Source organism: Gallus gallus, chromosome 21 (genome assembly GCF_016699485.2).
Source record: "Gallus gallus isolate bGalGal1 chromosome 21, bGalGal1.mat.broiler.GRCg7b, whole genome shotgun sequence".
Classification (NCBI taxonomy): domain Eukaryota; kingdom Metazoa; phylum Chordata; class Aves; order Galliformes; family Phasianidae; genus Gallus; species Gallus gallus.
Genome location: NC_052552.1, coordinates 2,595,183 through 2,617,825, shown reverse-complemented (window position 1 = coordinate 2,617,825; position 22,643 = coordinate 2,595,183). Strand labels below are relative to the sequence as shown.

The 22,643-nt window shown below is 47.8% G+C and overlaps 1 protein-coding gene and 1 long non-coding RNA gene across 3 annotated transcripts in view; one reads left to right on the top strand and one right to left on the bottom strand.

The window, feature by feature from the left end:
- Positions 1-22,643, top strand: part of TTLL10 (tubulin tyrosine ligase like 10) — a 54,625-nt gene that overhangs the window by 6,775 nt on the left and 25,207 nt on the right. The window contains exons 2-5 of one of the 2 annotated variants that reach the window (XM_040651315.2): positions 6,615-6,826; positions 8,650-8,765; positions 14,976-15,081; positions 15,560-22,643. The exon at positions 15,560-22,643 is cut by the window's right edge and continues 6,261 nt beyond it. The gene's annotated coding sequence lies outside the window, so the exon portion shown is untranslated. Of the gene's footprint in view, positions 1-6,614; positions 6,827-8,649; positions 8,766-14,975; positions 15,082-15,311 lie in introns of those variants that run through there. The other variant, XM_046903245.1, reaches the window with a different exon arrangement.
- Positions 1,135-22,643, bottom strand: part of LOC121107376 — a 44,930-nt gene continuing 23,421 nt past the window's right edge. The window contains exons 5-7 of the long non-coding RNA XR_006931982.1: positions 18,512-22,643; positions 18,196-18,323; positions 1,135-17,178 (exon numbers count right to left, since the gene is read on the bottom strand). The exon at positions 18,512-22,643 is cut by the window's right edge and continues 1,927 nt beyond it. This is a non-coding gene — a long non-coding RNA (uncharacterized LOC121107376). The remainder of the gene's footprint in view (positions 17,179-18,195; positions 18,324-18,511) is intronic.

Sequence of the window (22,643 nt, the reverse complement as noted above, 5' to 3'; positions counted from 1 at the left end):
TATCTTGAGGACTCAAACAATCAGTACAAGATTTGGGCTATTAGCTGGACAGCCAGCTTCCCAGTGCCAGCTTCCCGTATGCCAGCTTTTTCACTGGACATAAAATTTTTAGCAATAGAAGAACAAGTGAGAGCGGACTTTTGAGAATAAATAAGTACACTGATGCGTTGTTATGGGCTCACTGTCCCCCTTAAGTGAAATCTGCTGCTAATTGCTAATACAATTGGATAAAAAGTACGAGCGCAATGAGTTATGCACCACTGATCCTTCTTCTGTTTGCTTCTCTAAGTTCACAGGGAATCAGGTGAGGTTGCAAAAGAGAAATTGTGTATTCCACGATGTTTCAATAGCCTTGCAGCGTGACTCTTGCTTTACAAATAAGACGTAATAATCCCAGTGTGTTGCAAAGAGAACAGCCACAGAAAGATGCAGTCTCCTTGGTGACCCCGTTTACTGCTTGTGTTGCAATGGGAATTCTGCATGCTGCAGTGTTGAATCGTGTTTGGGTTGCTTCGTGGCATCTTGCTGTAAGCACCAAAAGAAGCGTTGGGTGGAAAGCCACAAGATGAGTGATGGCTCTTGGCAGGTTCATTCATCCTCAGCGTTATTACTCATTTCATACATTGCCACCAGCTAACATAGCAAAAACACAGCCAGCAAAACGTGCCTAACAAATGATTGCTTCATTTATTGAAAGGGTCGTGTACACCGGTGCAATAAGCTTTTACAAAACAGCACATCATTGCAGGAAAATGATCAGAAAGCTGCAGAATCAATGACAAAAAGGACAGGAGGGCCTTGATCGGTTGCCAAGCCTGTTCGCCTGTCCTAGGTAGAATGAACTTTCCCATATCTTACTGCCATTCTTTAAGATGTACAATGATTAATTTTGAGCAGACCGGTTGAAAAGTTCCCGGTGTTTGTCAAACAGCACGTTGAAGCTAGCGAAAGGTTAATAATGCACCAGTCATGTTTTCCATTCGATAGTTGGTAATTAACAAATATCACGGCCAAGACATCTCAGATGAAGCAATCAAGAAGCCATAAAGAGATATCTAGCTGCAGTCGCTCACATTTCAGCTAATTTGCTCAGCGGCGAGAAAGCACTGTTCTAATCAGGACAGGGTGCAGCAGCCAGGGCACCCCACACCGCTCACCTACAGCAGGGCACGTGTGCTCGGCGCTCTGCAGCGGCAGCGGCACGTCTCCACCCCCAAAGGTTTTGCTCTCCTCTGTGGTCTGTGAACATTTCTCAGCGGTGAGTCAAGGCCAGGATTCCCTTACAGAGCGCCGTGCAGCGCAGGGCAGGGTCGTGCACCTGGCTTTGCAATATCTAAGTGGCTAGTTCAGGGTATTCCAGATCTGCCTTCTGCTTGGAAAGGTCTCGAGCCAAAATTCCTGGCCAGTCGTAGTTTTCTTCATCATTCACGTCTTGGTGAGGTCTTTTGTACATTTCATATGCAGAGGAATGTTGGTAAGCCCGATCACAACAGTGCTAAACAAATCAATGAGTGAAAACAGTCACTCTCATCTTAAATAGTGCAAGCAAAAAGAAGCTGTTCATCCCAACCTTTCGAGCTTCTGAGCTCCACGAATCTTGAAGTATCAGTGGAAGAGCATGACCTGTGGAGCTTTTTCTTCCCTTACATCCTTTTGTATATACACATATACACAAAACAAAGAAACAACCGACAGCAAATTTGGGCCGCAAACCCTGGCTATGGCAGTTTCACTCTCTTCACTGTGCTAATATCTTCCTATCATTTCTAAAGACTCACAGACACGTGTTCGTGTTTAGCCTGCAAACCCGGGGCCTGCAGCGTGAAGGCTGAGCACCCTGTGCTCGTGACGCTCCATCTGCTTCAATACTGCTTCATGCTGGAGCAGATAGGAAGTGTGGTGACCTAAGGATGGTGACCTAAGTAGACCTTCACACTCATTTCCAGCATTGTTTAGAAGAGCTTTTCGTCACCTGCCATTGCAATGACTAAGATTGTTATCCTGAATGGACGCTGTGCTCTTCTGAGTTTGCTTGAGGTAGGGAGGGGGGTGGCAAAAAGGGAGCTGTGGGAGACGCTAGCAGGAGGCGTGCTGTGTAAGTCGTGGTGCCAATAAAAGGGGGGAAAACAAAAGCTAAGAAGATGCTTTCATGGTCCTGAAAACGCAGGAGAAAATTGGTAGTGTGGGGAGTCACAAGGAGATTGGAGATGTCCCACCGGGTCAGTGAAGGCTATGCCTTTGCACGCTTGTACCCAAGCTTAAAACCGCAGCCTCGCACTAAGAGTACTTACGCTGGGAACCATAAAACAGCTTGAGGAGAACTGCCAAAATCTGATTTCGTGCAGCTGGGTGGCAAGAAGGCGTTTTTGCTCCTACTCTTCCTCCTTTCCTTTACTGCACTAGCTTTCACTGTAATGATCCTTTCCTCCCCCAGCGGCCAGCCTTCAGCAAGAAGTCCGACGGGAGGAGTAAGAGCGCAGAGCACGGTGCCAAGTTCCTCTCCGTGCGGCTGTTGGTTGGTGACTCACGGGAGCTTCCCAGCTGCCACCACCCCTTCCTGCCGGCGCTCAGCGAGGGGTGACTCAGGTGTGCTGGGAACTGCACTCCCTGCCCCTTCTGTGGGGGCTACGTGGAGGGTGCCAGGAGGGAAAGGGACGTGTTGGAACTAGCTGCTTCGCCGGCAGCGAGGCTCCTTTTACATAGAGAGCGCTTTGTTCGGAGCTGGAAGGTAAAGCAGGAAATTCAGAGTCTCTCCATCACCCAAACAGCTGCCAGACAGCACCAAACGTTCCCAGTAGGGTCCAGTGAAAATCTCTCCTTGTCCTGCTGGGTGTTAGCAAGCTGACAGCAAGGGAAAGGAAGTTTCTCTTCCCCTCGCACTTCCCCTGGGTTCACACTGCACAGCCGCAGCTGAGCGCGGTCTGCCCAGACACGCAGACGGCAATTGCACCCCAAGCACCACAGGTCTGTCTGTGCTGCCAGCAGCAGCGTGTTGGGACTGAAGGGCAGCAGCATGCGACCTCCTGTCCAAAGGAACCGTGTCCTGCAGGAAAAATAGCAGCTTTCAGGCAAGCCTTTTTCATCCCAATTAAAACTGAGTGGGCTCCAAGAACCAAAGGGCTGGGCTCCACGGATACCATCCAGCTAGAGGAGAAACACAGGAAATGAGCAGAATTCATTTTTCTGTAAAACTTTATAGCAGCATCCAGCACCAAAATCAGATTTAGATGAAAACAAGCTACATCTCTTCACCTGGCCTATGAGCAGACTGACCTTGGTCTACATGTCTGCTATTTTTCCTGGCTAGCGAATTTCCTAGAGCCTGCTTTGTGCCTCAATCAATGAGGATGATGTGGAAGTGGTAAATCATTTGAGAGCTAAAAAAAAAACAGAGATGCGTTACGACTGATCGCTTCAGTCCTGCTGTTTTATTGAGCTCACAATTGAAGCTAATGTCCAGAGCAGCCTGTTCTGGCATGCCGGCATCACTTGTGGTTGTGCTCTGCCTTCCTTTTCCCTAGATCTTTTATTTTTAGTTCTTTTCACATGGCGGTGCTGATGACTTAAGAAGCATTTTATTTAACTCTCTCGTTGGCAAAAGCTGCTGTGAGGTGTGCTCGTACGGGGCAGGCTGTGAACGTAATGGTCTCCCCATCTGCTTGCTTTAAAAGAAAGGGAAAAAAAGGTTTAACCCCACCTGACAGCTGATGTAAGGCTCAGCCCTTCTCCCCTCCTCAGTAATCACATTATTCACTGGGATGGAAAAACAGAGACGGTGTTAATTTCCTCCATTCCCACACCTTGCAATGCAGCACAAGCTCCTGTCACCTCTTGCCCTTCAGGGACCAATTACTGCAGGTGAAACCGAACACAGGAGCAGTGTTGCTAGGAGTGGGAGAGGGGGACTGGGACTTAACGCAACTTTGGGATCCCAGCAAAAAATCTGGAGGGGCAATCGTCAGCCTCGTAGAAAGGAAAGCGGGGAGTGATTTGGAAATGGAACGTATGGCAGCTGCTGGGATCATCCCCGGGGTCTGTGATAGGCAGCTTTGAGGAGGGATGCTGCCTGCGGAGGAGCGGTGCAGCACCGGGGGCCTCCAAGCTTTATTCCTGTGGACTGTGCAGTATTCTTTCCCATCTCTGTGGGGACGCTGTCAGAATCCAACCTGTCACTGGAGGTAGATGGAGGGCGAGCCTGAAGAAATGCTTGAAGAATCCGAACTCGGTGCATTTAGGCTTCTGTAGGTGCGCCTAAGGAGCAATGGAGTGGCTCGTGTTCTCCTTCTCCTGCCTCTGACCCTTCCATTGCCTCTGACTTAGAGGGAGAAATGAGCCACAAACAGCTTTAAAAACATCTAAAAAAGCAAAATCCATGGAGGTGGTGCAGGACGGCACTGTTTTCCCTGCTCCTTTATTTCTCTGTTTTCCTCTCTCAGCTCCAAACACGTGGGCACAGCTCCCACTGCCTGCAAACGTCTTGGACCTTGCTCTCGTGTGCCTGCTTCACAACTCCTTCCTCGAGAAACAGCCCCTTTCCCAGCTTTGTTCCTGTAATTACAGCACGACACAGGATAGATGGGGAGAGAAGGGCCGTAATTAGGATCCGTTCAAAAAAGCATTTCCTGCGCTGAGCACAGATCTCCTGCCAGCACTGCTGCTGCTGCCTCCCGACCTCTCATTCTGCATGCAGTGCCAGCTGTCACCAAGGCACGTTTTGCCTCCTTTTGGCTTTGTGCAAAACTCTTATTTCCCTTTCTTCCCCTCCCTATCCCTATCCTTGATGGCGCCGTCAAGCGAAGCTCGCTGTACAACAGCACTGCTCTGTGCTGCTCTAGCATCTTTCATCTCCAGGCTTAATGCTGTGTTCAGACAATCCCTGTGAACTATCTGCATTTTAATTTTTCTTCATTTTGTGGTTGGGCGTGCTCGTGTTTCTTAGGTTACTTTAACATAGTCAGTCTAAAGCTGCGCCTTTGGAGACTGTGGATGCATTTCTCTCTGTGAAGGGATTTTCCATATTGGCAGACAAAGGGCCACTGTAGTTTCTGCAGCCATCTCCAAGGCAGTGGCTTCCAGTGCAGTGTAGGACCACACCGACAATGGAGACACAAGGACAATTTGTTTCCCAAATCACTACATTGAAGGTTCCTGGAATGACAAATCTGTGTTACGAGAAAAATAGGTCAAGTTTTCCTTCAGTGTAACACCTTTGGGACAGGCTGGCATCTGAGATTCATACAACCGATGTACCATTTCCTTTATAATAATGGATTGTTTCTATGGGAAAGAAAGATCAGCATCGGTCTACCACTGGAGAGCTGAGAAGTGTCACTTTGCTAAGCACACCCCTAATACTGAACGTGCAGTTTGTAAAGTCTATGATTTCCTGACATCTATCAGGTTGGAGAAGTTATTTTGTGTTTTTATTGTTTCTGCTATTTGGCATTCAAATGTTTGCAGTCAGTGAAGCGCCGCTTGGTTTCCTCATTTGAATGATCCATGCAAAGTTGATCTCTGCTCCAGAAATGGCATTCTGATCACTCATTGCTGGCTGTGTTGGTTCCAGGAGCTCATGCAGAACTGCAGTGCTGTAGTGCATGCTCTCTTCCTGCAGGCAATCATCCACACTACATTTTGGTCTTCTTTCTTGACTTTCTTATTTGACCCCTTCTCTGAGGACAAGGCTGGATACCTCTTACCCCTACAGAATTATGGGATCAATGAGGTTGGAAAGGACCTCTGAACATCAACCAATCCAACCGTCCACCTACTGTCAGTACTGCCCACCAAACCCTGTCCCTCATATTATGCCCACCCTTCCCTTAGACACCTCCACAACAGTGACTCCCCCCCTCCCTGGGCAGCCTGTGCCAACGCATCACTACTCCTTCAGAGAAGAAATTCTTCCTAATATCCAACCCGCCTAAAAACTGTATAAAACAGATCTAAAAGGCATCCTATCAGGTAGCATGCTTGTCCCACTGTATTGCTGCCTTGCTAATGCAGCTCCGTGTCAGCAGGCAAGTCTGTGTCAAAGATAAATGTTCCAGATTATTGATCATCCATTCCTGTGTTTTTGGAGTTAGTCCATATCTCAGGAACCCTCTCAGGATTCCAGAATCGGTTGGACTTACCTAAGCCTGCTTTACCTATTGAAACAGATGCTGTTGCCAACAGTGTGGGTAGCAGCAGGTAACCAGGGTTTCTAAGGAAAGAGAGGCCCTCTCCCATCTCCATCTTTACATTATGGACAGGTTCAGATCGAAACTCACATCAGAATCTCAACAAAGTTCAGCACCGGCCACACCAGCAGTGCTTGGTGTTCCCAAGTATTTGCAGCATAAAACCTCTGCCTGTGTCACACAAGAAAAGGGATTTGGCAGCGGGGCCCTTGGACTGACGCACAGCTGGTCCCTGGGCACAGAGTGGCAGCACGCGGTGATGCTGAGCCGGGCACTGCCACAGCAGTGGGATGCTCGGAGCCAAACAGGTTTGCGTTGCTCGGCAAGGTGACCTGCGACTGACCCCTCCAGACACCATCTCTGCTCTGCATGCTCACAGACTAATGTTGTTTAGAGATTGGCCGAGCTCATGAGGTCATCTCATTTTTACAGACGCTTTTTGACTGCTGTTGTGTGGCACTAGCGAATTGGCTTTGAAATACCCCCTGCATCCCACTTCCATGATGAAGACTCCATTCCCAAGGCCAATTTCTCTGCCCCGCTCTGAGGGTTCCCTTTCTGATGACGGCTGCTCTGTGGCTGCTTGCCCAACCAAGATGACTCCATGGACGTGGATCTGCACTGACCTCCACCTCAGCATGCAGGTGAGTGCTGCAGCTTCTGCAGATGAGAAGGATAAGGTCTGCTCAGCTCTCGTGGCTCTAGGAAAATCCCAACGTGGCTCTCGTGGAGCCCTCCTGACCTCGCCACGCAAACCCCAGCTCAGCATGACAGCACCTTTCTTCACCCCGGACCGGTAATCAAACAATCCATGTGCATATCCAGCCCAACCCAGAGAAATAATTTGCACAAAACAAAGCAGCAGAGTCGCCTGTCCAATAAGGCACGGGAGGCTGTTCGGATTTCTTCAGTTTTAAAGCGTTTCTTAGCAGTGAGGACTGAATGCAGCTGATTTTTGCTGATCAAAACAGGAGGTAGGTCAGGGTGTTAGGTCTGTTTTCGCTACGCAGTGGTCTGTTGTTTTAAACAGCAGCCTGTTGTATCAGACCTGAGTGAAAGCACACCAGGAAACAAGAGGTTTAAAGCTGCTCAGGAAGGCGGTGTGTTTGTTCAGCACTGCACGGATTTCTGTGTCAGAGGAGATGGTTGCACGCATCAAGCCAGAAATTAGATGAGGTTTTGCTTCTTTTGCTGCATCATTTTATCATCGTTACAAATTGCAGGGTCGGAGCTTTGAGATCGCTCAGTTGTGTAATCGTTGCAAGGGGACAGGAGGGAGGTGTGTTTCTTTCAGGTAATGTGGCTGGGTTCTGCACCTGGTGCTGCAGAGTTTGGAGCAGGTATTCCTGCCATGCAGGCAAACAGCAGCAGCTCTGCAGGCACGTCTAAGTGTGATGCAGGCATCGCCTTCTGCTGTGGCTTGGCATGTGAAAGCAGCATGGCCAGAATCCTGGCAACATAGACCAGCAGCTCAGAGATAATCCTCAAGGACCCCGTCTTTAAGAGATGGGTTCATTTTTCCTCTCGGCAGGTAGGAAATACAGGGAATTTCTTATCGATGACAGCCATCTGTTTTGTGGGTGTGAATCGAGGCTCAACTGTGCCCAGGACGTTTGCTTATCCGCAGTTATTTGAACAGGGAAAAAGAGCAAGCAACTTCTCAGAACCCAGCTTGGCAGACTCATTGAGGACCCATCTCAGTGCAGCTGCCAGGGCCCTTCCTGCACGTTCAGAGCTGCCTCAAACAGAGGAGAGAGCTTCTCCGTGTGGTCCGAGGAAACTTCGGCGAGGAAGGTGCAACAAGGCTTTGAACTTCATGGGAAAGACATGGAAAAAAAGCTATGAGGGATTGAGCAATGCCACGGCCACGGACCAAACTGCTGTGTGCAGGGAAGGAAGTGGCCAGCCTAAGATGTACCCAAGTTAGTCATCCCTAGACGTGATTCCCTAAAGTCAACAACCAAACTCCTGCAGACCTTGGCGTGAGCAGGTTTGAGTGTAATAACGTAGCCAACTTTGTTCAAAGTAAGATTTCAGGTGGGTGGGTTTTTTTCCCCACTGATCCTAACAATATGCAGCTTTTTAGGGTGTTTTTGGTACGTTTCGGGTCTTGCAGTCAGCTCTGAGTTGCAAGATTCTGCCCCCTCTGCTCTTGCTGTAATCCGGAGCTTGCGTGCTCTTGGGAGTGAAAATTATGCCCATTGTTCTACTTTTGTGGGTACTTGTGCTGCAGTTCACTGACTTGATCTGCAGCAAACCTGTTTTTAACTGCAGATCTCAAGTGGAAGATTGTTCAAAAGGAAAGGTGTGTCTCCCTGATTAGCTGAGTTGAAGTCACCTGACCCTGAACAAATAGTTCCTGACCTGAATTTTATGTTGACTTTATTTACTTAATATAGAAACGTTAAAATTGGGCTGCAGTGAACTGTGTGTCTTTAACCATTTCTTTTCTTTGTACTGTCTGTAGGCTGATGGAGGATCAAGCAACATGGTGCTGTGCTGGGGATGTGGCGACGTTGCTGCCGCATCAGTTTTCCTCCATGGATTCATCAGCTTGCCAGGTGGAGGGTTTCGAGAAAGCAGGTACATGCAAAGCTGTTGCAACACGTAATGGAAGCCCAATGGGAGGGAGACGCTTAGTCATGGAGCCATACCATGGGCTGATGATTCAGAAGCCTGCATGCCACCAGCTCTGCACAGCGAGCTTGCTTGGGAGGCAGCACACGAGCAGGAGGAAGGTGCTGACTCTCCTGGTAGCGCTCACTCCTGGCACGAGGCGGTGGTGAAGTCAGGGCTCTATTTGCACTGTCACGCGATGCAATTAGGAAAGATCTGCTCCTTCTGTGACTGCTGTCTGAACCAGCAAGCGTATATTGGAATGGAAACCGTCTCTGTGTGGGCAGAGATGTTGACGGTGCCACTTGGTTGCCCAATAGGTTCCTGATTACATATTAAGCTGGTCCAAAGGGAAAAGAAATACTGTTTGCTCTAATGAAAAGATAGTCTGTGGGTGAGGAGAAGGAAACCAGATCAATGTTCAGAGTTTCTTTGCTGGACTGTGACAGCTGGAAGAGAGAGCTTGGCTGCTGCTGCTAATTCTTGATAGGCATGTATAGACAAATAGTGTGTGAGCCATTCTTCCTCCTCGTGTGATCTTAGCTGAGTTTTCTCTCAGCCTCCCTTTACCTATAATACATGCTATAGTCTTTGAGGAAGTCAGTCCATCCTTCCAGTAGTAGCATGGGATTTGCAGCTGTTGCCTGCATTCAGACCATGGTACTGGGGTATGTCCACGTGCCCTCTTGCAGGCTCACCCCGCCTTGCCAGACGTGGCCTGTCCACTTGAGCAGCTCACAATCTCACTTGGTTCTATAAATCCATATTTTCAGAGCAAAGGTCCATGTGAAGAGGAAGAGCGATGACGGAGACAACGCAAAATGGAAGTGCACTCAGAAGGGAGAACATTTGTCAGGGCTGCTTGCGGAGACATTGCCGTGCCCACCAGTGCTGGGCTCCATTTACCTGCCCAGTTGCTGGGCCTGCCTGAATGTACTAGAGATTAGCAGGGCAGGAGAACACCTGCTTCCACTTAACCGATCCGAGAGGAAACAAAAGGCAAGAAAAGCTATGGCCTGAACAACGCAGGACTGGATGAAAGGTAATATGCAGCTTCAGATTGGCAGTTGGCAGCCATAACCCTCAATTTAAAGCAGCTGAGAGTCCCAGCTCTTTAGATCTGAAATCTTGCTGCTATGAAGATGAAAGACTTTGTTTTCCCTCCTTTTTTTTTTACCCCTCCTCCCTTTTTTTCTTCTTCTTTTCATTCAACTGTGGCCAAATGATGAATAGGCAGATGGGAGTCCGGGCAAACCCAGGTGCCAGGCTGCTGTGCTGGATAATAGGCAGCAAGGAGGGGCAGGTAACTGCCAGAAGGAAAGACAGAAACATTCAGATCCTCACACACGAACACAGGGACCCCTTCCGCTTTCCCCCTGGGGGAGGATGAAGTTGGGTGGATGACCACAGAAAAGGCTTCAGGGTAGACACAGGGCTGACATTCTGGTGATAGAAAAGAAGGGAACTGAGTTTGGCGAGAGATGCTGCTCAGCGTCTCCCCAAGCAAGGCTTTGAGGAAGGCTTTTAAAGTTTGATGCTCAAAATTCACGCGTTGAACTGACTATGTGGAAGGTGAGCAAACCTGGGTCTAGCATCGTTTGAAGTTCACTGTCAGTAGGCTCCTGGTTTTCCTCTGTTTGCTTTGACTGGAGCCAGAAAGCTTCTTCTGGCTGTTAACAAACTGGTTACACCAGGGATACCCACCACAACGCTGCAGACGGGGCCCCTTGAAGTGATCAAAGGAAGAGCCTATGGGGCTCTGTTCGGTGCCAGGGTAAGGTTTTTATGCTTGTATACAGGGTAGGGCAGGGAGGATGCCTTACCTTTCCCTCCTTCACCAGCTTGTGCCCCGCGGAAGCGTAATTTAAGCCCGGCAGATTGGACGGTTGGCCTTAAGTTAGTGTGTTTACAAAGAGGGGGCAAACAGAAGGTAAGGATTGCAAGATGGTAAAACTTTCTTTCCGTGTTCAAACAAACTCACGTTAGCCCGACTCGCCTGCCCACCGCTTGGGTCATCTCTGGAGCAGTAAGGAAACAGTGAAACGTACCTGTGACCTTACACACCACCACTGGCAGAACGTGTTTTAGCTGCAGCGTTTGGCTGCATGCAAGCTGTCCCTCCAGGTTATTGTGCCGCTGTAAAGAGCAACGCGCTTCTCCCCTCCTCCTTTGCTTGCTTAACTTGTTAAGACATGGAAGGTTCCTCCTGCTATGACTCCTATTCCTGACCTGACAGGTGGTGCCTTGAGCTGAACTTTGCTCTCGCAAACACGGCTGAGTTTCACATATCAGCCTCCCATGGAGTGGACTCGCCCATCTGCCCAGAATTTAGTAATTCCAGCAAGGTGTGCTGCTGCAACCGTCCCCACTGCTGGGCCGAGCACAGGCGCTCACTGCACAAAGGCGCTCGCTGCACAAGCAAACGAGGCGCAAGGATTCCTTGTGCTTAATCTCGTGCCTCTGACTCTATAGATTGTGCAACGAGCTGCTGAGCACAGGTACGGAGATGAAAGAGGTGGAGGCGATGCAGGAAGTGATACTGCTGTCTACAGCCCTCAGATGAAAAGAGCGAACACCTGTATGGATCTGCCCCGGGGTGACCCCTTCCTGCAGAGCTGCGCGAGGAACAAAGAGTTGTAATATTGGATCAGAAGTCCAGTGTGCTTGGCAGCCTGTTTTCCACAAGTAGATAATAGGGACTTATCGAGAAGAAAGAGGAATGAACTGCTAAGAATAGTGGCTGTGAGACGGTTTGTTGACAGGAGATGTTTCTTCCCGATGCAAGCAGTGCTCCATTTGAACCTGTGTGGTGAGGAGCGTTTGCATCCTTTTGTTATCCGGTCCAAAGCCATTCCCCACAGCAGTGGTTTGTGTTCTCGTGTGAGCACCCGCTTCCTACCAAACTTTTGGTGTCAGTGACATCCTGTGGTGTAGGGCTGTATGGATCTGTATCTGAGTCTGGAGTGATTTGGGGGGCAGGGTTCCTGTCTGCTTTAGCTTATCTGCATTTATCCGAGGAGGAATTATTAATGTGAGCATTTGGTGTGCTTGCTGCTGAGTGCTCGTGGCCCAGATGTAGCCCATTTGTTCCAATAACCACAGAAACAAACGTTTCAGCAGTAGGTGTAACAAGCTGCACATTAATCTTTTTAAAGATGAAAAATATGTAATAAGGTCTTCTCTGCTGTACTTCATGGAGATTTATAAAGTGCGGAGCCAACACCTTCAGCAGAAACACATCATTACAGCATGCCAGGAATTAAATCTCATGTCTTAGGTAGCCTATATTTCTGGAATTATAACAAATGAATAGATAAATACAGAAGGCAGGCAAGGGTTTGTCCAGCCTGGTGGTGTCACCTCTTGTGTTGCAACTTGACTTTCTGAGGCCATAAAGCCGTGGTGAAACCTCATTTCAGCATAGATGGGAAACCACTTGTTTACTATTGCTGCATTAGAAAAGAATAGGAGAGGCTCAGCTGGTCGGATCATTATAAGGCACCAGTGGGTATTGAATGGCTTAGTCCTCTCCTTAATGTTCTTATGCTGTAAATCATTTATTGGGAACTTGGGTACGTCTGAGTCCAGCCGGTACGTAACTATTTCTGATATAAATGGACTGCTTGGAGTTAAACAACTTTTGAAGAATAGAAATGAAAACTGTTTTCGGTTTCACAGGCTCATATGGCAGTGTAATCCTCCGGCTGTAAATAGCTGTACTGATGGAAATAGGGAGGTATGAAAAATCAGAGCACTGGGCTGGAACGTAATTGCGTGGATGTTCTGGCTCTACTACAGATTTTTCTATACGATGTTAAGCAAGTCACTTCAGCTCTGTTAATCTCTCTGGTTCAATTCCTCCCATATAGAACAGCGTGCTTGTTCTTTACAGACATCTTCAAGCCAACATCATGACTTTTGTAAGGTATGCAGGCACGGTGCCGATGGGCTGAATAATACCCCAGACACTAAGCTGAGACTCATCCCAAAGACAGATCAGAGGTTCGTTGCATTAGCACACATGAGATTGTCAAGGGGGATCTTTAGGGATGTCAAAGAACAAAATCAGCATCGCTCTCATTACAGTGCCAGATGAAAGTCTCCCCGGTGTGCAGCTTCTAGTGTGCAAAAGATGAGAGAATAACCAGCCCGAAGCAAGGTACAACAGCCATGCACGGGTAGGACTGAGATGATAGAGAAGGGTTTAGGATTACCATCAAACGAGTATGTCATATGTAAATATTCTCTGTTTGCAAACAAATGGCTCTTGTGTACTAACCAAGGCCAGGGTGTAGATTATTGCTGATAATAAGCTTTTTTGGTGGTGGTGTTGTGATAACAGAGAGGCTCGTTTGTAGGCATTTCTGCAGAAAGATATGGCTGAGTTATTCCATCGCAAAACTGCGTTGCCCCTAGAGGCCAGGCAGAGAGTAATAAATGAACAGAGGACAGAAGATTGCAATTGTGGGGAAATGGGATTTGGGTGGCAGAGTTGCCAAGCATCCCATTCCCTTGGGTTGGAACCGTGTGGAGTTTATTGACCGTTACTCAGACGTGGGGTTGGCTTTAATAGGACCCTGAAAAAAAAAAGAGAGAGGATGGGAGTGTGGCAAAAGGAGTGGTTCCCGGGCTGTTAAACAGATAGGATGGAGATGGAAGGGGTAGCTTGTGGTGTACAGAAGGGGAAAGACGTGAATTTGGTTTGGTTGGTCTGGGGGAGGTGAGACCCAGGTTTGCATCACACCTGCTAACAGAGCTCGGCCATGCCCCAGGGGCTGCGTCCCACCTCCCAGTCACGGTGCATTTATCCCACTGGGGAGCAGTGCTGAGGAGGTTGGTAGTTTCCTATGGATTATAGATGCTATCTATGCTAACTACGCCTGCCAACGAATCGGAAGCTAAAATGCTGTATTTGGAAAGCTATTTATTAACTTCGGCTTCTAAATTCTTCTGAGAGTGCACAAATGCAGGATCAGATACTGCAGGCATAAATTTCTCCTCCAGATGCTGTGGGCTAGGCTTGTCCCAGGCGAAAACGCGTGTCTGGAAGCTACAGCTCTAGCAAGGGAGAGAAGAAAAGGAAAAAGGCAGCGTGCTCAGAAGCACAGCCGAGAGCATAATCAAACTGCAAACTGCAGAAGCCCTTGCAGGAGAAATCAGTCTTCTGCAACTAAAGGTTTCCAAGGTTTCTCTTCAGTTAGCTGTGAGGATAAGTCATTTCTTAGGGGAATTCTTCTGCCGGTTGGGTTAATTAACATGATAATGTGTTGTTTCATTAGCTACATCTTTCATGGGAAATATGAGTGCTTCCTTCATAACAAGGAGAAAACATTTCACTTGTTTTTCTTTTTTTTCATGACACTGCTGAGAATTTAGGGAAAACTTCCTTGAAAGGGGCTAAAAGTGCTACATAGAAAGACACTGTTTGGCTTTGTTTTAAGTGCTGTTACCAATCATGAGCATCAGTCCTAATCTTGTAAACCCTTTTTGCACATCCCTCGACACTTTCAAAACAAGGTTATGTCGTGGAACAGACTCCACTTGCCAGCATCTCAGTAGCATTCTGTGCAGGGAAGGGGAAACAGGGATGTTTGTCAGCACTGAGAATAGAATTTCTATCTGACAGATCTAGGAGTGAATACCAGCAGTCCGAGCTGACCTGTGCTGAGATTGTTGGGTTTTCGGTCATGGTACTCCTGGAAGGACGTAGGAATTCAAGGATAGGTTGGATGGGGCCATGGGCAGCCTGATCTGGTGTTTGGCACCCTTGGTTGGAGCTGCATGATCTTTAAGGCCCCTTCCAACCGAAGCCATTCTGTGATTTTATGAATCCAGCTGTGGGCCTCTGCTATTGCTAGCCTGCATAGCAGGGCAGTGGAATTCTGGTCGGATTCCTTGTTAGTTTATGTGATTACTCTGTGTGCCAAGACTAGACGATGGTGGGATCCAAGCTGCTGTTTTCAAAGATGAAGAAATAATCAGCCCTTGGGGATTCACCAGCAAAGTCATGGCTGTGTCCTACAGAAAGTCCTTGCACCTCTTTGTGCCTTAGGTTGCCCCTGTGCATGTTACATCCTTCGCTTGGGAAAGCAATCAGCAACCCACCGACGCTCTGCTGCTGCAGGTGAGGTGACCCAGGTGGGTTTCAGTTAAATAATCACATTTCTCATTCAACAGGTTGACAAACAGCCCTGCAATATTTCCCAGCACCGAACCGGTAGCACCACATCACGCCAACATTTGGGGCGCCTGGGAGGAGCACGAGGTGGAGCAGGAGCACCAGGTCGGAGCCCACGCTTCGTAAATAATCGATTCTTTGTTCAAGACAGCAGTGGGGAGGCTGAGTGCCCCCGGAGAGGCCGCCTCGGCACAGGGCTGAGGCTCAGCCGGCCGCTCCCCGCGGAGGACACACCTGTTGGGGGCCAGCGGCCGCAGATTGGCTGGGCGCAAGGAATGCACCTGCGCAGGGAGGGGTGAAGGACTACATGTAAGACGAGCCCGTAGACACTCGCCGTCTCTTCTCAATTCCAGCTTAAACAAGCAGCAGAGCTCTGGGCTGCGAAGAAAACCACGCGTGGTTTAATCCTTTTGCTTTCCTATTTTATTTTCTTTTTTAGTTTGGTTAGGTTTCGGTAGGCTGATACCACTTTGAGTTGTGTTGGTTTTTTGTTTTTTTTTTTTCAGGTTTGGTTCGATTTTTATTTATTTTTTTTTCCTCCCTCCGCTGCGAACGCCTCTCGCTCCAAGTTCATCTTTTCCAGGACACGGGAAGGTTGGAAGCCCTGCTGTGCACCCGCGATGCTCACTGCGTCCCTTTGGTTGCCCTCTCGAAGGCTGGCGATCTTGGTTTGGGAAAAGGTGCTGTGCGTTCAGCACCGAAGTTGCATGAATGGTGTGTGTGTTCATGGTACTGGTAAGCCACGGTGTCCAGGTACTGTGGTAGCAATGATCTGAGTAGCATGCGGCATGACTTCTTCAGTGCTTTTCATACCTGTGTTCGTCCTCTCCACTTCACTTTTTCGCAGGGCTCTGTCCTCTTTTCTCTTCCTCCTTTTCTCCCCAGGTGGATTAAAGAGGGTTTTGTTGTCGGGATCAGGTTTTGTCTGCTCAGTTCTGGGGGAGGGGGAGCGGCGCATGAATCCGGCGTTCATTTTCCAACCAGCCAAACCAGTCAGGGCAGGCAGAGCAGAACCAAGAAACCAAATAGGAGGGAGCCATGGGGGAAAGCCAGTTTCACCCAGGTGTCCTGGAGAGCTTGGAAAAAAGACTCCATCTGAGAAGGCTTACGGCAACTGAAAAGTGATGGTATAAAACTAGGGAGATCCATCCAAGCAGACTCACTGCATTTCAGCGAGGACCCAGCTTGGGCAGTGCTAACAGTGACCTTTGAAATGCAGCACGCTATGGGCTCCTTTTGCTTTTCTTTGTGGTGATTGCCATTTTTTCAATTAGATTCTAAATCAGCTGCCATCTTAATGCATTTTGTTGCAATTACAAAACGTCCGACCCTCTTGTTTTAGCCGTATGTTTGTGGGATCTTGGGAGCCAGAATTAATTCCTCAGCTTCTGCGCTGCAAGTGGAGGAAGGAGATTTGGAACTTTTCAGACCACCTAGTTGAGGTGGAAGCGAAGGGAAGGTCTCTCTCTGCCTCACCCATCGGTTTCCGCTCATGGCACGGAGAAGCCATTTTGGGTTGGTTTTGTTTATTCTTTTCTTACCCGAGGCTTTTTCATGTGTGCGTGCACGACCAAACGAGCACCATTAGGGCTCCTCGCTCTTGCTGCAGAGGGCCCGGTGCCAACCCAACCAGCCCCTGCTTGCACTGCCTGCTCGGACACCGGGGAGCAGGAGACAAAACAAAGCGCTTGGCTGCCTGGTGAGGTGCTCCCACAGACAGGAAGATGGAGGCACCCAAAAAGCTCCTTTTTGGCTCCTCGTTGGGCTGGCAGCTGGCGGGCGATGCTGTTGACGTGGTAAACTTGGATGAGGAGAGAGAGGTGTTTTGTAAGCAAGCAGGCTCCGTGTGCAATGCAGCCACCCGGTTCAGGAAGAGGCGCTGGGCTGGCTTTGCAGACACTTTGCAGTCAGCAGAAAATGTTTGCTCACGCGGTCCCTCCACCCCTCCAGTCAAACGGCCTTCGAGAAGGTTCTGTGAGGCACTGAGCTGGGCCAGCCGGTGCCAGGGGATGGGGCTTGTCCAGCCAGGGAGCTGAGCCTGCCTTGACTGAATACTCCCAGATTTGTTTGTTTTCTAAAACGTCTTTAATTTCTAAAAAAAAATTGTCAAAATTGCAGGAAATGCTTCTAGATTACTCACCCCTCCGTTTCACTGCGTCTAATTCTTGACTTTTATTTTTTATTCTTGCCTATATCTTCTCCCTGTGATTGCAAATATTACCTAAATCATATTCCTTGCAAGGAAAAAGTTAGAGGGCTTTGCTTTGTTCTAGACTCCTCTGACAGAAGATTAGTTTGTGCTTGCTGGAGTCTCAGGGAACATCATTATGACTGCAGAAATCGTGCCATATTTATGCACAAACACCAAGCCAGATATGAGCTTTTATCCATTTCCTATTGACTTTTCCAATTCAGTACCAGTCTCAGTCCTTTTAATTGGTTTTCATCCCTTTTTTAATTTAGCTGGCACTGCGGCTGCGAGCGTCTGACGCTCAGCGCCCACGCGGAGCTGGAGGTGGTACGTGCAAGACTTCTGCAAGTACCTTCACTCGTGGGTGTCTTAAGGGCTCTCAAAATTAATTAATTTAATCACTGAATTATTAGAACTCATTACTGAACGAGAATCAGAGCTCTTAGAAGGCACCGTTTGACATACGGGCAACTTAAACTGAAGCAACTGAAAGAAAAGCATAGGAATGCCAGGATTTGGGAAAATATTAGCTAAACTCTGAATTCTGTCTCATTCTCCCATTCTGCCCCGCAAGCGATGAGCCTGGTGAAGGCATAGTAAGTTCTCAGAATAATTATACTACTCGCCATTACGATCATGGCTGTATTAGCACACTTCAGAAATGCTAACAGTCAGAACGTACAAATCTGGCGCCTGAGAGCTGGGGCTGCCCAGCAGCAAACTCTGTCTGCCAGATACGGTGATGCCATACAGTATTTCCAATGGATCAGGGGCTCAGCGCTTCTCCTGCCCTTGTTAACACCAACTGCAATGCTGCTCCGTGCAGGGAATGAGCTCAGAGGGTTGTGGGTCCCAGAGCTGGCCTGACCCGCTGACACAGATTTACCAATGCAGGTTGCTCTATAAAAATGGAGCTAAGCTTCATTTCAGAATGAAAAGAAAAATCCTCCCCAGAATGATGCTTTTAATTTAATCGGGCCCAAAGTGAATGAAAGGGGACGTTAAAATATGCTTATATGACCACATACCAGCTGATGGTAGCCTTTGGAAGTCGCTCCCATGAGATAGCCATAGAACTGTAAGAACTCTGCTAGGCTTCCCCTTTTGTGTGGAGGTTTGCACACGTAGGAAACAGGGCTTTCTTCCTGTCCTTAATCTGGAGAAGAAAAAAAAAAGTGTAGCGAGGCTGAAGTGCTAATTTTCTTCATTTCTAACAAAATAAAGCACATAATGGGATTTCAAATTGCAAAAATAAATGCAAATTGGACGTAAAATACGAGCGCAGTCATATATTAATTCGTTAGACATTTTGTTTGCAAAACAAGTTAATTAGAATGTCCTTACCATATTTCGGGCAGGGGAAAGTGGCCTGAGGAAATCACACGTCACGATCGAGACGCGCATTTCGCATTAATTAGTTTTTCTTTTGAGGGCTCTGTCGTTAAGAGTCTGATAAGTCGGCATTAGAGGCTTACTTTTGTGTTTTAATCTTTGGTGGTGGCGGAAGGGAACGGCAGTCAATAAGCCAAGTGAACTCCTGAAACAACCTGGATCGCGCTGATGCGTTTAAGCTCCCAGCTAAGCCTGGCTGTCCTTTCCAGCTCCAGGTACAGCTTTTATCTGATGGAGCTCAAGATATAAAGGCTTAAGTTTCACATGCTTTGTTCTTTTCATCGTCCGTGCCTATTGATTAAGGCTCACCCTGCAGGTTAACCAACAAGTAATTTTTCCCCCCACTGGAGCTGCATTCCTTTCCAGACCTGCAGCTGCCCGGGCAAAGCCGGGCACCTCCGTGTCCCCCCTGGCATATCTGATACCCGATTAATGGATACCCCATTGTTTTAGGGCTGGGGGAACTTTGAGAAGCAAGTGCGGGAGGCGGTAGGGAGCAGAAAAGGGGAGGAGAAATCAAGGTAAAGCAGGTACAAACCTAATTGCTCCCGATGTGTAAAGTAATACAAAATAAAAGGGGGTGGGACTCACTTAAGTTTCTTGTTTTCCACTCCTCTTCAGTCATTCTTTCCTTTTTTTCTCAAGGCCTGAACATTGGTAATAGTGGTGATGATTAACTAAATGAAGTCGGTAACCTGGGCGACCATTAGGGTGGTTTTATATTTCATGGGTACCGCATAGCTGGAGAAAGCACTGTATTGAGGGCTCAGAAAAACGAGATGGGGCATTTGGGGTTTTTCGGTGCTGGTTTGGATTTTTGTTTTGGGTTCTCCTTTGGACCGCGTTGCGTTGCTTTGCGTTTTGCTCCCGGCTGTTTCACAACGGTAAGGCTCCAACCGCCTTCCTCCGCGCTTCCCTTCCTCTCCCACCTTTCTCGTCCCTTCTCTCCGTGACCTGTTGCTTCCGAAAGATCCTGGGTATGACCAAAGTGCTTGGGCCCACCTGGAAAATACTATCCAGGGGAGAAGGAGGGAGGATTTGTTTCTCAGTATATCGGATACACAGTAGATTAATCGCCTTGGAGATATATTTATTTTCGATGATACATCTCAGCCTTGTCCTGCTTCTGCTGTTATAAGTCAGCGCTGTTCTCTCGAGACAAAGCATTTAATTTTGTGCTGTCACCACGTTGCCTTGCGTGCGCTAAAGAAAGGCGCTGTCTTCTGCAGAACAAGAAGTTCTCCTAACTCTTAGCAATCGCTTGTTGCAATGGCAATGTAAGCAGCGAGCTGCTGCGATGGCTCGCACCATTTTTTGGTAAATGCAAATAACGCATGTACTCTATAGGAACTAAGTAAGTCTCTCTAAAGCAGACAGGAAAAACGAGCTGAAATCTGTTAGCTTATTAGTACCGTGTGGCAGAAGTAGGCTATCTGTTCCTAACAACCTATTTGTATTTTGTGAACTAGATAGGAAAAAATGCGTGGGATTTTATATGTTGAGCTAGTCACGGAATCCCTAATTCTTCCGAAATTTGGGCTGTGCCTTCTGGGGGCTCTGGCCCCATAGCTGCTCACTGTGAGCACCGTGTTGGCTGGAGCAGATAGCTGTGGTGTGCATTCCAACCACGGTCAATTCCTGGCAGCTCCTGTGGTATAGAAGAAGAACTGTGAATGTTCTCTCTGTCCTGCAGACAGGTTGGCGCATGCTAAAGTGAAGACCCAAATGCATTTATCAGAATATCACACAAAACTGCAGTGAACCATTTCAGCCAGTTTTTATCAAATCATTTTCCTAACTCGTTGCTATTTCTTGCTATTAAACTTCTACAGTAGCAGCTACCCCAGGTATTAAATCCATGATATAGCTACAGTTAATTTTTGGGTCTCAGATTTAGGATGATAAGAACTGTGTAACCTCTTTAGCTGTTTCTGGTATTATGGATATACATCGCCTTGAGTTTGATGTTGGCCCTCTGACTGCCAATGCAGCCACAAAATCCCCACATTTTTATGAAGCATATATTTCCTTTGAATTTGTTCTCTATAATTCACTTTTGAAACTTGCTTCCCATGTGAAGATTCTCCAATGGTACTAAGGAGGAAAAGAGGTGAAATAGATGCACTATTGGGTAGAAGAAAACACAAAGGTTCCTCCTTTTGCTCTGCATCCCATTAGTGGCAGCTCTTAGGCAAACCAAGCAGACTGCTGTTATTTTAATGGGTGGTCTTGGAGATTATTTCACATTTTTTGTCTTCTAGAGTGTTAGATCTTCTTTTCTTCCCCACAAAACCTCCCATTTCCATCACACAGTGCCGATGAGTAAGTCAGAAATGACAAAAAGTTTTAACACGGAAATTCACCAACCATTGTTGGGTTGATTAATGATTAACACCAGAGCAAGGCATGAGGACTGTGCATTAGGACTACATTATGTAGCTAAGGAAGTTGTACCTTTGTAGTAGTCATCTTGGCATGCTACCATTGCCCAGCTTGTACGTGAACACCTTGCAGGGTTGCAGAATTTTGTGGGCTGGGCTTTTTTTCCTGTTTAACTCCAGGTGTGTTCTGCTGGTTGGCTCAATCCGCAGGTGTTTGGTTGTGGTGGAAGTGACTGCTGAGGACGTCAGCATAGCATGGGTTGATGCGTGGCGAAAGCGGTGTCTGCTGCTCCGTTGGAAGTGCCACGTTGACAAAGTGTGCCAACAACACATTCTGTTGATATGCTGCGCACCAGTAGAGCCTGTGTTTTTAGTGGAAACTGAACTGGAGGACGTTACAAGGAACATAGGTAATGCAAGGGCTTTCAGGATCCCAGTCTAGGGCATCACAGGACTTTTGAGAACAGAGAATAGATATGAAAGAGGCGTGCAGGAAGGGCTGCATGGCTTCACAGGTCTGCTCCAAGATCTGGCTGCATAATACTGTCCTTTAGTAGTAATGGGAGTCGAATCCTGCTCTGGGCTGATATTCCTGATGTGGCATGAATGAAGAGTAGAAGAGCTGGCATGTCAAGAAAAGGATTTAAATTAAAAAATATTTTTCCAAGGAGGATAAGAAATGAGGGAGCTTTGAATGAAGGGGGAAAGCCACAACTCTCCCCAGGTCCTTGGAGAAATGCCTGAACACCACGCTGCTACCTCTGCTGATGAAACACAGCCATTGCTCCCCTCACACACCTTGCTCCTGTGGCCCTGAACACATCCAATGCGCTCACCTTGCTTTATGGAAGAAACTTTGACCTTCTGAGCAGCATTAGTGAAAGGGCAGTTCTAGTGAGAGCTGGAGATAAGCTTAGAGCTAGTTTGGCCTGAAGGAGTTTCTTTTTCCTCACTGGGAAGTGTGTCAAAGTCAGGAGGGTGAAAAAGGTCTCAAAAGAAGTGGCCCTGAAAATATTCCTCACTTCCTGTTCCCTCTGACTTTCCTCTTTGCTTACACCTGTTGTGGAGAGAACCAACCCTCTTCATTCTGGATGTTCTCCATCTCTGGCGAGCAGGAGGGACGGGAGATCTGACATAATGCCACTCCCCAGGTACCAGCAGCACCAGTTGGTACATCTGAGTATAGAAAGAGGTGTCCTGTTGAATCTCTTGGCAAGATTTGGACTTTATACTTCTTGAGGAACTCATTCATGGCATTTATGTGCACGTCTTCTGGCTTGAACATGTGTCTTACACAGCATAACGTCTGAGATTGCTGAAAGGTTTCAGTTGTAGGAAACAGGATTGGAAGAGATCCAATGAGCCCAGGAGCATTGAGTTGTTAGCTCAGAATTTCTGGTATATCTCTTGTGCAGTTTTGTTCTTGGAATCGCAATGTTACCCCATAGCTGGGCCACGGATGAAGATCTTCTGCATCAGATTAAAACATCCCTGGAACCTTCAGAAAATGACAGGGCTCACACCAATGTCCTTTCCTGCTGGGTAATCAACCCAGAGCATCATAAATGAAATGCTGATTGACTTGAGTTGTCCTAATGGCATCTTCAGATGGCATCAGAAATACAAAGCAGGGCTGGTAAAGGCCACGTATGCTGATGCACAGTGAGAGGGGTGGATGGGGGCCTTTTCCAGCTGAGCGCAGA